Source organism: Taeniopygia guttata, chromosome 12, assembly GCF_048771995.1.
Source record: "Taeniopygia guttata chromosome 12, bTaeGut7.mat, whole genome shotgun sequence".
NCBI classification, from domain to species: Eukaryota; Metazoa; Chordata; class Aves; order Passeriformes; family Estrildidae; genus Taeniopygia; species Taeniopygia guttata.
In genome coordinates, this window is record NC_133037.1 from 15,147,054 (window position 1) to 15,165,001 (window position 17,948).

Below are 17,948 nucleotides of genomic sequence, written 5' to 3' on the forward strand. Positions count from 1 at the left end.
AGAAAGCGAGGACTTGTTCTGCAAAAGCCCCAAACTGGTGTGCAAACAGGAAGAAAACCTCGAAAGTCAGGTATCACAAACTTCACAGGCTGACAAGAGCAAGAAGCACGCCCTTCCAGACTGTTCGGCGGTCCTGGAAATGAGTCCTTGGTACGCACAACTGCACAGAGAAAGAAACGTGACCCAATGCAGCACAACAGTCTGATCCGTGAAACATCTAAACGATCTTCTATGTCCAATTAATCGTCAGTCACAGAAGGACAGGTGTTTACAGAACCTTCGCCTGGCCAGCTCCATGATACTTTGTGTCATCTCTGGTGATTTGGAGGTTAAAAGGCACGGAAAGGAAGTGGAATTTTGGTGGACCTTCTGGCATGTTAGCAAACTCCTGAAACACGGGGCTAAGGGGCTAACACCCTGCAAATACATATTTCATCACATGGGAATTAAATCTCCTTATATCCTTTTTGCAGGAATGGCAATTTGTGAGAAACCCAACACCATTTTATTATCCAGTTTGGAGGATGAGCTAACAAAGCTGCCATCAGACAGCCAAGGTGTCTTACTTTTATCTTCGAGGCTTCTCTAGCATCCACTTTTCTGAAACTAGAAACTTTCTGATTTCCAGTGTAAATGTATTCGCTACCAATTTATATCCATTAGGTCTTTACCATTTTGTCCTTTGCATTAAATAACTTTGCTTCTCTGATACTTACCTAAAATGTCCCTAGAAATAGCAATTAGATCATCCATTCTCAGTCTTTCTGCTTTGCTTTTAATCTTCTCTCCAAATAGGTTTTCCACTCCTCTGGCGTCCTTTTATGCCTTCTACCCTGTGTGCAGTGTTCTAAACAAGGTCTTAACAACTGCCTTGTACCACGATATTAATATCTCACCTCTCCTGAAAATACCTCACTCAATGCATCCCAGAATACATTAGCATTTTTAAGACCACATTACAGTGGCATCATAGTTATCCTACAACCAATAACATACCTGGATTCCTCCTCTTGTAATCTCACATTTGATGAACCTCTGAGCTCACTCGCCGTTATTCTAATTAATCTTTAAGTGCATGACTTCTTGTTATTACATTCCAACCCATTTCTGGTACTCCAGGCAATAGATCAATTGTGCTAGAGCAGTTTAAGAGTCTATGCCTTAAAAATATACATCTTGTCCTATTTTTAAGATTTACCATTAAGCCTGCTCAGAGGTTTCCCTTTTTCCAGCAGCTCATTCTGCAACCTGTCCACTCTTTTGGCCACATCAGGAAGGTGGCAAATGTTGTCCCTGTAAAGCAGCCTGCTTCTGGGCTTTTCTGAAACATCCTGGTTCCAGACTACCCACAAATTCCTCAGTATGTCCTATTTCTTCAACCAAACATATCCCTGGCAACACATAAATCTCCAAGAACCACAATGGTTCACCTGTTTCCCTATGTCCTCTCACTGTTTTGGCACTTGTTTCTGTTTTGGTGCAGACTGTGGTAGGCCATTTCTTTTACAAAACTAAACCAGAATGCTTCATGCAAAATAAGCCACACGCCTTTTAGGAATCTCCTGATCATTAAAAACTACTTTTCCTTGTTTATGTTAAGTGATTAATGAGAAATTCCAAATTTTCCCTAAACTGATCCAGTAAGTCACACATATTGTTAGCATCACACCACCTTTTCCTTGAGAGAGTTGTTCTCTCATGTTAGGGAAAACCTGTTTTGAAGCTGAAGTGTTCAAGCTGTGTGAACAGCATTAGATAATCAGTACCCAGGTTCAAGTGCCAGCCAGTTTCTCTGAGGAGGGTTTTCTGCTCTTTTCAGTGAAACATTCAGTTTGCCTTTGTTTTGCTACATTAATTAGCACCACACTCCTATAGACTGCAAGTGCCAAGAAGTCCCTCTGAACTTTTTTTGTGCACAGACAGCAGGCTCAAGCTGTACATCCCTGCACTGAGAACAGGACTGGTGTGGGTTTGCAGTTCTGTGCTCGACTCAAATGAAACTCATGGAACAGAGCATTCCCCTTCAGTGAAGTGGGGATAATTAATTTACAGGAACACTGTGTCTGTGGGAGCAAAACTCAGAGAAGAATGCTTTGAAGTTACAGGTTGGTTAAAAACTTTTGTCCCTACCTATAGGGTAGATTTGGTTGAGTAAAAGCTGGGAGATGTATGAAGAGCATGTATTTGTCTTACTGGAATTACTATTTGCATCTTATATAGGGAATCCAAGAGTGCTTCTGAAATCCTTGGACCCCTTTTGACCTTCATCTGCAATCCAGCTCATTAATGAGGCAGAAGTTGGTATTTGTGGAGGAAACAAGGCCCTCACAAGAGCTGCAAGGCAAACCAGCAGTGCCCAGGATGCCCAAAGCTGAGCTGAGACCCAGCCCAGTCAGTCTGACTCTCCACAGAGAGCTGGGCACAGTGGCTTGAACTTATGAATTTTCCATAGCTATAGGGACTTCCTCAGCAAATGCTGTTGATCTTTAGCTGTTAGCTTTGAACTCCATGTCTTCTTCCAAAATGTTCACAGTTCTACTGCAGTGTTAAAGAACATTTGCCAAGGGCTCTTTAACCTTCAATGCTCTCCACAGCTTGTACTTCTGGGACAATAACCAGAGATGTGCACTGAAGTATTCGCAGTTGCCATTTCTGTGGCCAGTGGATCAGACTAACTCTAACCCAAAGGACTAACTCTAACCTCCTGTGGGGGACTGAGTGACATCCCTGGACTTCTGCTTTGCTCTTCCTGTTTTCAGACTTTGGTTGGCCTAGAAATGATGGCAGTTTTAGTGCTGGTGAAAGGCTCAGCTGGCAGCAAAGCATCTGTAGATTGGTCTCTGCAGCACAGGACACCCATCTTCCACCTTCTCTCTACTCAGCTTCTGAGATCTCTTTTATGTTTGACTGATTTTTTCACCTGCATTTTTGCTTCTTTCTCATTTCTCCTGACTGCTGTACATCCTATTTTATTATTTCCTATTAGTGTCTATTGTACCTCACTTGGTTGGTTAGGTTCGTTTTACATTTCAGATTAATTCCCAAAACTATAAAAAGAATAAATTCATGGAAGAAACCTGATTTTTAGCAGCCATGGTGCTGTTCATTTTACATATGTAATTTTCCCTTGCCCTTTGTTCAGTCTATTTAGACTTAGCTTTTCAGAGAGTTTTAATTTTTACTTGTGCAAGAGCCCCCTATATATGAGGTCCAGCATTAGCTGTGTTCCCCAGGTTCATGCCAATAATTAAGATATTAGGATATTTTCCATTCTATGAAAATCCTAATGATTTTTAAATTTTTAACACAGCTGAAGACTTTGCATGTGTAAGGCACATCACACAGGTCACAACAGAGACTAAAGCCTGGGAGAGATGAGGAGAGAAACTATGAGTAATCTTGCAGTTTTCCTAAATTATAGGCAGACGTGCTTGATGCCCTTTCCCCAGCTCACTGTGTACCATATAGGAAATTACTGCTAACTCTGAAGATCTGTGATACCCAATAAAAATACAAGAAGCTCTATTCCTCCCTAATCTAGTTCCTTCCAGTCCTCGCTTTCTTATTTTTGGTAAAAAAACCCTTTTCCTAGGCCTCTGTGTGTCTCCTGCTGCCTCTGGAAGCTGTGTGAGATGGCACAAGAGAAACACCCCACCCCATAAGAAACAGAGAAACAGTCCCAAAGAGAGCCTAACAATGACCTAACAAAAAGCCATCACCCAGCTCTGAAGGTAAAGCTGTACTGGGAACACTTCTATTACTGTTTAAATACATTTCTTTTTTTTCTTTGGCATCAAAGAGGATGAGAAAGTTCCAGAGGAGAGAAAGGAATTTTCTGTCACCTTCTTCCAGTACAATTTTTGTAGTAGGCACCTGTATAACTGTCATAGAGGACTGAAATACTGTTTGTGCTTGTGGCAGGCAGAACACATGAACATTTAGGCACCACTTGCTTTTTCATGTCCCCATGGTTTTATATCTTTGCAGTGTGGGCTGTCCCTGTGTGCACATTACTGCAACAGAACCAAAGTGGGCTGCAAAACAAGGAGAGCCAGGCCCAGGAAATTCAGAATATAAATGAAGCAGAGGGGAAGGAAGCGTGGTCACACAGCTGGGAAAAGCTGAGTATAGAAATACTCCATAAAGAAGATACTATGAGAACAAATATTCACCTTTAGAGAAAAACAAAGCTCCTCTGTTGACATGATACTAACTGTGCTCTTTTATGGTTCTCCTGTTAAGATTTCTACCCACTTCCCAGCTTCTCATACAATTAAAAATAACCTCTGTACAGGATTATTTACATCAACATCCACTGCTGAAGTACCCTGGACCGCAGTCAGGCCATACCCTTCCCACTGTTAACTTTCAAATACTGCCCAAATTGTCAATATTTCACTGTATTGCACTGTGATACCACCAACTGCTTAGCAAGTATTTGCAGGAAGAGAAACAGGGAATATTTTGGGGGAGTTTAAAGTGATACAGATTGAAGACGGAGGCAGACAACATGATTTTTAGTGATAGTATTTAGATACCACAAGGAGATTGTGCAAAAACAGTATTATAATTTGCCTGAGCACAAAACCCCAATTTACTGCTTTCAATTTACAGGCAAAGTGATTTTTTCTCCCCAGATTAAAAACGTTTATGTAGTTTTGGAAAATCCTGATCAGCCCAAGCACAGAAAACCATATTAGGAAGACCTATTATAAACAGCAGTAAAGCAGCCCATCTTGTTTCATTATGCAAGCCAAATGAAACACAGAAATTAAGCCAAGAGCGGGAAAACAACTAAGACTTAAAACTGTGTTGGGAATACTCCAAAGACTCATTAACAGATGAAAAAGTATGATTATCTTATTAGAAGTACTACCACCCATACAGAAGCTCTGATCAAAACAATAATTAAACCACCAATAACAATCTCCCTGCATCATTAAATACTTTTGTACAAATAAATTAACTCTGCCAGCCAGAAACATCAAATGGAGATAATTTACCTCAACCAGTTAATAAGTCCAAATACTCAGAAAGCCTCTTGCATTTTTACCTGGGGATGTGCTATCATTCTTCTTCCAAAAAAAAAAAAAAAAAGCTTTTAAATAAATGATTTTGACAGCATTCCTATACGTTTTTGTGTTTACTCCACCACCGATAAATCAATGAACCATGTGGCTTGAGATAACAACCTGTCCCTTTGCCAGTGGTGAAAACTGATTCTCTTCCAACTAGCACATGCAGCTGGGCAGGAATATTTATTTCTGAGCAAAGTAAATGGACACTCAAGTGCAACTGTTGATATGCAGAATCTGGCAACAAATCAATACTGACTTTAAATACCCAATTTATACCATTACTTTTTAATACCCATGAATCTTGTTAAAATCCCATAGCACGATGTCTTGAAGTGACACAGCCTGCTTAATTTCTTTTGGTTTGTGGGTTTATCGAATTTGAGGCTTTAAGAATCCTGTTATTGGTGAGTGTCAGTTTCAGGCTTTTCTCTTTTATTGGCTTCCTCTGAAATATCTCTGGAGCTCTTATACCTTCAATTTGATTTTTTTCCCTGTGTCTGAGAAGGGTGCAGGACTGAATTTGGCAGGTGTGTATTACTGCCTTGACCTTACAGAGACAACCACCACTGATATCTGGGGTTTTAGGGGAAGATACACTGCCTTTATTTATGCTCCTTTAAGCAATCTAAAGCAGAGTAAATATTTTAGACAATTTTCCATATCATTCGAAACTGCATTCTTGTGTTGCATATATACCATTGCTCATATATGTGTACCTTGTTGTGGTATAATTATCAAAAATCCAAGATCAGGATGAATAAAATTGCCTAGATTTCCTAGGTCAGACTCAAAATTTGGACAAATATGATGCAGAAACCAGGAGCTGAGATTCCTATAAAGCAAAAACCAACCTTTCAGATGCACTGCCAAGATTGGGTCAGGGCTAGGAGTTATCAGCAAAGCAGCACTTGTGGGGAACTTCAGCCACTCCTGCCCATGCTGGACCTGCTCTGGGGAAAGTAGAGTGGTGTAGAATCAGGGATGTGTTACTCTGGAAGCTTTACTAGCAGAAAGCTCAAGAGAGTGTAAAATTACTGTTTTGAAATAGATTGTTTCCAAGAAGCCTTGTGTTACCATGAAAGCTTAATCTGTATTTTTAGGAGCACCCCACGAGACAAGCTCAGCCTGTTCATGGAAGTGAGGAGACAGGAAACCCCACTGGAAGAACAGAGGAGAAAGAGAACTTTGTTTTCTGGTGTGTGCTAGACCCTACATCATCTTTGACTAACTACTGTTTTAGCCTTGATTTGTGAATATATTAAGTGGCTGAACAGGTTTACATGTTTATTCATTTTCTCCCTTAATTTAATAGGAAGTTGTACAATAAATCTAGTTGTACTGCCCTAGGGAAAATCCAGGCTGTGTCCCACAAGAGATGCAGTGATCAGCACAGCCACAAACTGATTATAAGTGGGTTCCTTAGGAAATTCTACCCAATTTTTTGAGCACTTGTAATGTGCACAATACAGTGACAGTCAGACCTCTTGCTCACTGGTGTAACACAATTATTGCTGCACTGTCAGAAAGCAGCCCAGTCCCTGGGAGTGTCAGTGAACACTTAACTATTTTGGGGCTTATGTTGTGTTCTTTTGTGTCATCTCTAAGGAACTATCTTTGAGGAGAAGACAGTAAACCAGAAGGACTGGTCTGATCCATTCTAACAAACCCAATATTCCTAAATAATGCTCTTTAGTTTCCCAAATTAACTTACCTCACAGTTTCCCCTTTGTGCCTAAAAAGATTTATTGTTTTTATTCAACCTGAAAATCTGCTGGCATTAGATATATTAGGATACCCACAGGTGGTTCTTTTGTCATCCTATCACTGCAGTGGGAAGATAGCAAAATAAATCAATAAAAACAATGTCTTGGCTGATGCTTGGGGAAACCAATCTGTGGTTGAATATATAGCTCAGCAGCAGACTGCCCTGTGTACAGGCATAGATACCTTGGCTTCCACTCACTGGAGATCTCAAATAAGGATTCTGGGTTTTATTTAGCATTTTCCCAACACTCAACTTTCTAATTCTGTGTCCTCTTTGAAATAACAATGTCTTATCTTATTTTGTTTCAGATATGCACCAGGGTGAGGGTTATTTTGTCACAAGGTCAGCTTTTCTTTCTTTGATTTGAGCACTGTTGCAGCAGGAGCCTGATATAAAGCTGGTTTTCAGTTGCCTCTATCCAAGGCTTATTTTCAAAGACTATATGCAAATCATGCCAGTGCTGCCTTCTGCACTTCCTCCATTTTATTTTCTATTGAGACTGAATGTGAAGAGCTGCAGTCTATTTAGAACACCATGGCTCTTGCAGCAAAAAAACCAAAGCTATTTCCAAAAGTGGAATTTCTTAGAATCAGTGTATTTTCTTCTTCTTATAATAGAAATGAGTATGAGCATTCTGAGCCTTCCGTTATCCTCCCAGGTCTGAGAAGATGTGAGGAGAAGCAGAGTGGGTATGGAAAGAAAAGCAGTTGATTAGTAAATCCATTTAAGGATTTAATCCTTTGTTAAGGAAGCAGCATCGAGTCTGCTGGAGTGAAGTGAAATGTAAGAGAAACAAGTGGCAATTTACTCTAGAGCCGCATTCTCCTAATTACTTTCCCCTGGGGATGTAGTGGATGTCAGCAGGCACAGGAGCTCCTGCAGGGAACAGCCTCTGGCTGAACTCGTACCCCAAGACCCCCCAGCTCCAGGGCACACAGGGTGAGGGGTGAGGCACTGCCCACCCTGGACAAAACCATGGCACGTGCCCTGCACAGGCACTTGTGCTTGTTGCCCTCACCTATGGGGGTCTTCTGGAGTCCAGATTAGCATGAGGAACGTGGCTCAGAACTCCAGCTAAGCCAGGAATGAATGCAACAATGCCAATCAGATCTGTGCCCTCAGAACAGTGCTTTGTCCTGCTTTTGCCATGGATTTCATATTTGAAGCCACAGATAACTCAAAACTCATAAAGACATAACTGAAACCATTTGACAAGCAAAGCCATTGAAGGGCCTCTACTGGGCAGCACAGCTTTGGTTTTCTGGTATCCTGTTAAGGGAAGACTGGGACCATGTACTCTGCAGATCTGTGTGATGAATTCCTATTTTTTGCTTGAATACAGTGTGCAAGTGCAGATCCAAAAAGTGAAATACAGAAGGGACAAACAAGGGCTGTTTCCTTACAGGCTCCCATGTCAACTATACAAAATATTTCTTACCTTGTCAATCAAATATAGGAGGTATTCAGTGGACGTAAGCACACAATAGAAACTGGCCTCCTGTTTTCCAGAGTTTTTAGGTTTGAATTCCCCTTCCTGCAGAGCCTGGTGTCCCATGTTTCTGTTGCAGGAGTGAAACTCTGGGCCTCTCTGTCAAGGAAAGCATTTGTTAATTGCTTCCAAAAAAAACTGGAGTGAATAAACATTTAACTAAATAGCTAAAACATGCATAAGGTGTCATATGCAATTTTCAGCACTTTCAGCTGCAGCACAAGATGCTCGTGTAGCAAGAACAGCCATGCCAGATGTTAGGTAAGAACCTGCTTGTTTCCACTGTGCTCGGGTGGCTTTGAGTCAGTGATAATTGTGCAGAGCCCTTGCTGAGGCAGAAAAATCCTCCCTCAGCATATCCAAGACTCCTCCAGCATCAGTCTTTGTGCTTTGCATCCAGCCTGAATGGTCAGAAAGCATTGCAGTGATTCAGGAGCCAAGGCTTGGTCACCTCATTTATGAGAAACAGAGCCAATGCCATTATTTGCATTGGGTGATTTGCAATTACTGTTGTAAAGCAGGGAGGTTTGTTTTTTTTTTTTTAATTTTTTTTTTTGGTGAACATTCACTACTTGCTGCAGCAAGAAATAGTGTGAGGGGCTGATCACCATAATGATCCAGTCAAGAGTTTGATTTGCTCCTTTATGTCCCCTTGCGCTCCGATTCCCAGGGTGTTTTGGGGGTTTTTGTTCAAGAACTGGACAGCAGAGGGTGCCAAACCCCCAGAGGGAGCGCGCCCAGCCCCGGACAGGCTCCCGGGCACCCCCGGACCCCGCTGGGAGCTCTGCCCCAGCCCCGGACAGGCTCCCGGGCACCCCCGGACCCCGCTGGGAGCTCTGCCCCAGCCCCGGAGCGGCTCCCGGGCTCCCCCGGACCCCGCTGGGAGCTCTGCCCCAGCTCCGGACAGGCTCCCGGGTATCCCCAGACCCCGCTGGGAGCTCTGCCCCAGCCCCGGACAGGCTCCCGGGTACCCCCGGACCCCGCTGGGAGCTCTGCCCAGCCCCGGACAGGCTCCCGGGCACCCCCCGGACCCCGCTGGGAGCTCTGCCCCAGCCCCGGACAGGCTCCCGGGTATCCCCAGACCCCGCTGGGAGCTCTGCCCCAGCCCCGGACAGGCTCCCCCTGGCCGGGAGCAGCGCTGAGGGCTTTGGATGTGCCCGCGCTCCCAGCCCCGTCCCCAACCTCCTCCCCTGCCGATCAATCCAGCCTCTTGCGAGCCAAGTTGTTTTCTGTCGGATGTGCAATCGGCGCTCGGTGTTATCTCAGGAATCTGAAGCCAGTTTTGTTATCAGGAAGCTGCAGGGACGACTCACTAAATTAAAAGCAAGCACTTGATCACAGAGAGCTGAGCACAAACACTCCCCACCTTTAACACGTGCTAGAAATACGACACAGCCATCGAGGAGCTAAATCATTTTAACTTGACATGGTTCGTGCACAGCTTTTTACTTTGGACAAGGAAACATGAGATTAAAACATCAGCAGCTCTGAAATCCCATGCTCATCCTACAGTGAATTATGAAATGAAGTGGCGTTACATTAGCAGGCATTTCTTCCTGTTCTAGTAAAAGATATGCATTCTACATTTTCTGCAAACACTGCTCATGGGAATGAGATGGAAATTGGTCCTTGAGTAGTAACTAGTTACAATAGCTTCTAAACAAGCCTAAAAATTATTCTGATTGTATTTAGGAGCCAAATCCCAAAGCCTCTATTGTATTCAGATTGTTCTTTGCTGGAGACAAAAATTGCTCTACTTTGTCCAGGCAACATTTCTTTTTTTACTTTCTTGCCAGTCCCTGTCCTGAGGATGAGCACTGTCAGATGGCCAATTTTACTGCTCACCTACCTGATACACATCACTGGCCCATTATTTCTACACAGGAACAGAATCCATCATTCCTAACTCAAAACTGTGCAGATAACAACTGATAATTTGTAAACAGTTATTCGCTTTGAATGAGTTATGTAGGCTCTGTTTACTTAATCCAGCTATTTGTCAACTTTATCAGTCACTTATCAACAGAAGCAGAAAGCAGGGCACACATAACCCATTCATCATCCCTCCTGTTGCTGCAACACACACAATATATATTGCACATGCCACAGCACTGGTGAAATAGCTCACAACACTACACTGCCAACACAACTCAGTATCAAAGTTACTTTCTCAATGCCAAAAACTTGTGGGATGCTTCAGAGAGGGGTAACATTCCCACTCAGCCCCAACACTTGGGCCTGAAACACAAAGTGATGGCACAAGTGTGGCAGGAGTGGGGGGTCTCAGCTGGATTGGGAACACTCAACACTCTGCAGCAATGTAGGAGAATATTTTATAAATGTGGAAAAGAGCAGAAGACTCAGCTTGAGATGCCCTGTGGTTCCTCAGGGTACGAGGATGTACAATATTTAATTGTATTACACAAAGGTTTGTACCAACAAAGCACCCCACAGGACTCAGTTACCCCTGTCCCCTCTTCCCTACCCCACACTTCACCCAGTGCATTTATTTTTACCTCTGAAATATCCCCCCTTGTCCTCCCTGGCAGGGCCTGGCCTGGCTTCATCCAGCCCAGGTGCTTCTGTCACAGCTTAAATCAAAACAAAATTGTTGTGAGCCTTTCATAAAAAGACTTAGGGGGAAACCAACGTTAGAACAGCCCCAGCTTGGCCTTGTCCAGCAGTAAATAGCTCACCAAAATAGTGAACTAACACTTCACACCACCAGCCTCATGCAAACCCAGGGCACTGGGCTCAGCACACAAACAGTAAAACAGCAGGAACGAGGCACTGGAGCCCTGTAACCTTTTAAATAAAGTCTGGCAGGGAGATGGATATTTAGAAGAGCTTTGAAAAAATAAGCCCTTTCTCCTAGGAGTTTACAGGCAAGGTAGAAAGCTGTTGTAAGGATTTCAGATGTAATATGGCATGAAAACATTTATGCTTGGAAAAAACCCTCAATAGCACATTTTAAAAAGTTATAATTTCGTAGTTCTCACAAATTTACTGTTATGATATTTGCTCCTTATTCCCCACCAAGATGTTCCTTTGTTTCACTTGGGGAGAAATGTTGTGTGGGTTACTACTGTGACTGGCAACTTCTTTTCCAAGGGAAAACTTCTGCTATTTTTCAATCCAAGAATCCACATGCCCCTTTTAAGATGAAAAAAAATATTAAAGCTTACAAATAATTCAATAATGTCTTCAAATCTAGATAAATCATTTAAAAATGAGCTGGTTATGGCACAGAAGCTGACAGGCTGAATTGGTTCAGCTCATTTTTCACTAGTAGCCCCACACTGAGTTAGGAAAAGGGGAGGGTCTTGCAAATCTCCCTGGGATTTGTGACTCCTAGGAGCCCTACTTTGAGTAGCCAGAACCTCCTAAGAAAGAAACTTCCAGGACACTGCCAAAGGGATTGTGGAACAATGTTAAAAATCAGTTAATGTGACCATGCAGTCACTGATCCTGAGCTCAGTTCAGACACTTGTGAATTCTGCAGTGTAGATGAGCCCTTTGGAGAGCTTCATACATTAAGAGAATCCATTACTTTTTTGCTGATTTATTTTATAATGGCTCATTTACATGCGCTAAGAAACGGTATTTTTATACTAGTTAGAAAGGCACAGATTGCCTCTCTGCAGTCATACAGGTTTTCAATTTTAGACAAGATCTTTAAAAAATTGACAGTATTATGAACTTCCAAGAGGCTTTTCAAAGTCACTTAGGTTTTTAAAATCTATTACGGTTATTTCTTCTGTCATATTCCAAAGGTTTATATTTTTGGACTCATGGTATTAACAAATCCTGTTATAGATGTTGAGCAATATGAAAAATAGGGCACTAATATTTTAAAGTCTCTAAAACATTTCTCAAATTGACTGTAAAATGTGGCATTTCTACAAAACACGATTGTTTGGCAGGATATAAAAACTTACTGGTTCTCATTTGGGTGATTTGCATAACTTGTTCATGACATAATTTGTAAATATTATGCCCATCCCAAGCTGCCAATGATAAAAAGAGTAAGATTGCTTTTGCCAAAGCATGTCATAATATAGATGAGGAAAAAACCCTTCCTGTCTAAAAAGAAGGAAGTTATACAAAGCGAGTTAAAATTTTATACTGCATTAATCTCAGAAATCACTTTTCATGTCTGTTAGAGTGCATAAAATTGAAAAAAAATTTCCTTTCGCTGTGCAAGGTGGTTCCACAAGTGTTGGACAAGCCAAGGAGCAGTGGCTGCTCCCAAGGAGGAGCTGCTGAGGGCAGGGTCCTTTCAGCATCCTGAGAGCCCCTTTGCCTATGCAAAGAGAGGCTGGGCTGGGCTCAGGACGTGGTTCTGGCTCCCCGGGCTCACTGAGGGGGAGCACAGATGAACAATTCTGTTTCAGGCAGACAGATGACAATTCAGTTTGCCCACTGACCTGTGCTGACTCCTCGGCACTAACAAAACCAAACCACTGCAACAAATCTATTCCACCCAAAAAGACTCAATGCAGAGGGAAAGCTCATTTCACTTAGCAAGGCAGGGCAACTTCCATGCAATCATTTTAGAGCTTGATTTCATATTCATGACTGTTCTAGAAGGTGGCAATTTTGACTGATGTTACAGAGTTGCCTGTGCTTGCTTAGGAAAGGCCCTTTGAGAGATGCTGTATTTCTTGTGGGTGAAGGCTGGGGGGAATGATGCTGTCTGTCTTTGGAGGCTCTGTCACAGTCACCAAGCAGATGGATTTCTGGAAAGCACATGTATTTGTTTGCTTGCCTTCACAACCAAGAATATGTCATTGTGCTATTTCGTGACTACCCTGATAAAGAGCTCAGATGAATATTTTTTGACTCTGAAGTTATTTAGTGGGAAGGAAGAAGAGTAACTGGGATGGAGAGGGTTACCATGTCTGTTTCTCAGAGTTTCAGACTCACTGTTGGCATTCTTGTGCTAATTTCTATGCAATTAGTTGCAGTGGCTGTTGTAAACGTTAAGGTAACACACCAGGCCCTAAGAGATGGTGACATCTGTAGGTGTGAAGGTACCACTGTAGCAAGGCACCATTTACAGATGATCTGTAGCTGAGCTCTGAAGTTACCATTGTGCTGCTGAGCAGGGATGGTAATACACTGCTCAGCCCCACTAAACCTGACAGTTGCCCTAACTAAAGTGTTTGTCTCCCTCACAATGGCCACAACACAGCAAATATCTCAAAAAGATGCTCTGGCTTCTGAAATCAGTGAAATTTAATGGCTTGCTTTGCATACTGCTTTCCCCCCACACCTTGCATTTTTCTACTTCCTAAATTTAACAAACTACCAATAAATGACTTTTTTCAATCAGACCTTAAAGCAGGAAAAAGAGATTGTAAGCCAGGAGCCAAGGCAAAGGAATCCCCAGGGAAAGCACTCGGTGTTATTTCCTGTCGTTAATCTTTGCCTGCCAGGTTGAATTTGGGAAAAGAGATAGAAAAGAAAGTTCGAATTTGTCTTTATCATGAAAGATGAAAAACAAGAGTAGGTCACTAATTACATCTCCAAGGTGATACATACTCTGTTGCTTTATATAGAGATGCCAGTAATAACCTCAGGTACAGAACACTTTAGTAGATACAGCAAATGAAAAGTATTATAGATTGTGTCTTCCCATCTCAGCTGCAAGAAGATTCAAACACATTTCAAGCTCTTAAAGCCACAGTGTTTTGCCAAAGTGAGATTGGAAATTCTTCTTGAAATGTAATGCTGGGTAGACCTTCCTTATTTGCTACACAGCAAGATTAACTCAGGTAATGAATTTATACTGATGAGTGGAGTTCAAGGTTAGGGATTTTTGAAAGCAATCTCACCATCTGGGCAATAAAGCTTGGAAGTACGTAAAAAAAAAATCTACTTTTTAAATAAGTGTTCTAATCAATAATGCTACACTGGAGTGTAGAAGGTGCAATTAACTTTTCAACCTGGTTCTTGGAGCTCTGTATGGCTGATTTTTAGGTCAAGCAAAGCTTTTCTTTAAAAGCTGTGGAAAGACGAGGCTTTGTTTGTGAGAGTATGAAATAAGGCAAGATAAGGATTTGTATCTTAGAATTTGCTCTGAATCCAAGTTCCTGCTCTGCTGAACTTAAAGAGGAAATTGAACCCAAGACTTTCACCTTAAATACCAGCAGCTGGTTATTCAGGAGGTTGATCCATCTCTCTAGGTTTAATCAGAATCAGATCCACACAATTATTCTTAAAAGTCCTCCCACAAACTCGTTGCTTTGATGAGCCCATATTCTTAATGAAAAAGCAGGGTATAAAAATGCTTCTGAATACTGTTTCTCTAGATTATACAAATAAAGTTACTTCATGATCCCTACTTAATTACTGCTATACATGCAGATCAGCACTGGGTGCAGGAGACTCACAGAACAGAATTAAAACAAGATGAGGGAATGAGCAGATAAAGAATGGCTCTGTTGAGGGAACTGGAATTAAACCAAGCACCAAAAAGGCATGGAAGCAGCTGTGCTCACCTGAAGGCTTCTCCTTCAGACTTTGAGCCCCAGTTGGTCAGTCCTTCATCAAGCTTGGGAATAGGAGCCAGCAGCAGAAAGGAAAACCAACCTGAACCTTCTCCAGCAGCTCAGGAGGGTGCAGCTTTCAGGAGAGCCCCGAAACTTGTCACAGAGCCTCTGGGACAGCAATGACAGCAAAGCTTCTGCATGGAGGTGCAGAGCCTGAGCTTGGACCACAACAAAATGCCAAGATTGTTCACAGGGCTTGGCTGGAAACACAGCAAGATAAAAGAGAGTAAATCCAGCTGAAGCTGTTGGTGACCTGGACTGGCTGAGAGCACACAGCATTACCTAGTAAACAATTCCATGCCACAGAAATGAAGGGTCAATATTCAATAAAACTTGAAAAAATCTGGAGCTCATAGGAGTTAGCAGGCATTGCAGTGGAATACAGACATATCCTAAAAAAAACCCAAACACCACTTTCCAGGCAGTTTCTTCCCAGCAAAACTTACCCTAAAGAGGCAGCTGGGAACAGATCCATCCCCAGAGCTCAGGTGCCCAGTTTGCTGGGGGCTGCTACTGTAACTCAATGTCCATGACAAGAACAAGGTGGAATGAGTGATGAGATGATTTGGCTCCAGCACAGACCCACAGTCCTATGGCTGAGGGAATTTAAAGCACCTTGAGCCATTCCCAAGGATCCAGTGGAGACCTTTTGTTTGACTAAATCTCCCTCTGCAGCAAGGCTTAGGTAGAAAGGCTGCAGCTGGAAATCAATAGCTGGGACCAGCAGCAGGAGGAAGATAAACATAAATTGCAACTGTAGAAAGATAGTGATGTGCATGTGTTAATCCTCCTCCAGTATATAAATCCAGGAGCTATTACAATTATCATGCTGAGCAAGGAAAACTAAAAAATCTAATGGCAGAAGCAGCCTGAGAATCTGCTACATGCTCCAATGAGATTTTTTTAAGGAGTCACTCACTTTCATTTCATTCTTTCTGAACATAGAATAGTTTCTGGTTATTTAAATTTCACTGGACAGAATAGAACCTTAAATTAAGGGAGGAGAAGGGAGTGCAGCATCACAGCCGATGCCCTCCCATCTTAAATCAGCTGCAAACACTTTTTGCAATGCTCCTCAGTGCTCACTAACCTTTGGGCTGACTGAGGGACCCCATAAATTGGTGAGTTGTGCTGAGGCTGAAAGGAGAGGGATTAATTCTTTGAGCAGGACAGGGGCTCCCTGCAGGTCTGTCATGACAGAGCCCCTCAAAGCCCTGGGCACAACAGTCTATTGAAGAACAACACAGTTTGATTTTTCTTTTTATAAAAATTTCCTTCTTACCATCAAAAAAGTTTGAAACACCAAAAGAAACTACAAAAATGTGAAAACCAGGTTAGAAAGTCTGATTTCAATCCATCAATAGTTGCTACTCTGACAGTTACAACATTACAGGTTGTATTTTTATTATATTTGATTTTTCTATTCTTAAAGGACTGACCAGAAAATAAACCTTGACATAGCCAAAATTGGATGGTACTAATGAAGCGCCCAAGAGGACACCACGCTGCTCCTCTGTGTGAGCAGCAAATGATTGGTAATTAAAAAGCTGTCAGTGGGGGGGTACCTGATGTATTTTTATTAACTTTTTGTGTCTGTTGCATACATGCTCCTGAGTGACCGGCTAAGGTAGGTTAGGTGGCATTTGAAGCTGGATTTCCTGAGGTGAAAACCTAATAACTTGCCAGCACTACAAGTGCTTTGACCTGCTCGTTTTCTCGTGGTGGGGCCACAATTAATTTCTGGTCTGGAAGGGCTGACTGACATTTCCAGGCAGCACAGACACCTGCTTTAGAGCAGGGATTTCTTTCTGCTCCCAGAAAGTGCAATACACAGCTCAGCTAATATCAGAGAAATAAGGTCTATGGAAAAGGTTGCAGCTGCTTAGTGGTCTCGAGATTTTTTTTTTTTTCCTTTGATAGCAGAGAATGAATGTACTTCGTACAAAAAGAGTTTGGTTTGGGGATTTTCTCAAGTGTTGTGCAGTACAAATAAGTTTTACAGATAAATGCCATAATATTTTACACTGAAATCCAGAGATTAACTGAGCCCAGCCCATAGGATGCACAGTTAAGGAGTGAATATTTAATACAAAATCTTTTATTTCCATTTTGTTTTATTACTGCTTAGCAGAAGGCATAGAATGATCCAAGAGAACAAAATGGGTACACACTGTTTTAAAGACTTTAAGCTGTTAAGCAACCTGATTTGAAGGGAAGATTGCAGAAGACAGGCTGCTTTTTAAAGGAAAACACCAAATATTAACACAGTAGCAAGTAAGAAGAGATTTTGATGATTTGCCCAATATTCTCAACATGAATCCCAGAAGGGCCTGGGTTGGAAGGGACCTTTTAAGACCCTCTAGTTCTGACCCCATACCAGGGGCAGGGACATTTTTCACTAGACTAGGTTGCTGAAACAACTGTTCTGTTACACTCAAAGTCAGTAACACTTGATGAGCAAGGACTTGTAAACCCTCCAGGAACAGGAGCAGAAACACAGGCAGGGGTGACACACCTCAGGAATGCCTTGAGCACTGTGGCAAGTTCTGGTGGGCTTTGTTAGAGATGCCAGAGGGAATATTCAGCTCATAGTCCTTGACACAAGTGCTCTACTGACATCCTGATTTTCCAACAAAAAGAGAAAACCACAAAGCACCTTAAATTCAGGTTTTGTCAGTACTTCTTCCAGGACTGCCAAACTAGGTTTGTTCTTTATCATGAGATGGGACCCAGCTCCCATCTGTGTGACTGTTTTAATGGACTGAAGGGGTGTTTTTGCCCAGGTCCTGCTGCTGTGGCATCACTGGAGAGTGGCTGACTCTGTGAAGGATCACCCTCGAGGAGTGCGCAGCTCTTTGGGAAGTCCTTAATAGACAAATCATTGCACTGTGCCACTTAAAAATCTAATATTCAACTAGTAAGCTGCCACATTTTCAACAAGTCCTTGGAGAAATGCAGGAATCCCATGAAAACAGCAGCCTTATCACTCCTTGGAAATTTTCTGATGTGTGGGAGTGCAGAGGGCATGCCTTATACTGAAAATAAGATCAGACATTTCCTTT

The 17,948-nt window shown here is 42.3% G+C and overlaps 2 long non-coding RNA genes across 4 annotated transcripts; one reads left to right on the forward strand and one right to left on the reverse strand.

The window, feature by feature from the left end:
* Window positions 1–11: 11 nt before the first annotated feature.
* Window positions 12–13,588, reverse strand: LOC140684959 (uncharacterized). 3 transcript variants are annotated; one of them, XR_012058021.1, is made up of 3 exons: window positions 9,515–13,588; window positions 8,282–8,431; window positions 12–160 (listed from the first exon to the last, which is right to left on the reverse strand). It is a non-coding gene; the product is annotated as an uncharacterized lncRNA (long non-coding RNA). The 3 variants fall into 3 exon arrangements; XR_012058022.1 differs by lacking the exon at window positions 12–160 and adding an exon at window positions 5,668–6,028; XR_012058020.1 differs by lacking the exon at window positions 12–160 and adding an exon at window positions 5,668–7,503.
* Window positions 155–5,124, forward strand: LOC140684960 (uncharacterized). Its single transcript, XR_012058023.1, has 2 exons — window positions 155–2,105; window positions 2,221–5,124. It is a non-coding gene; the product is annotated as an uncharacterized lncRNA (long non-coding RNA).
* Window positions 13,589–17,948: the final 4,360 nt, after the last annotated feature.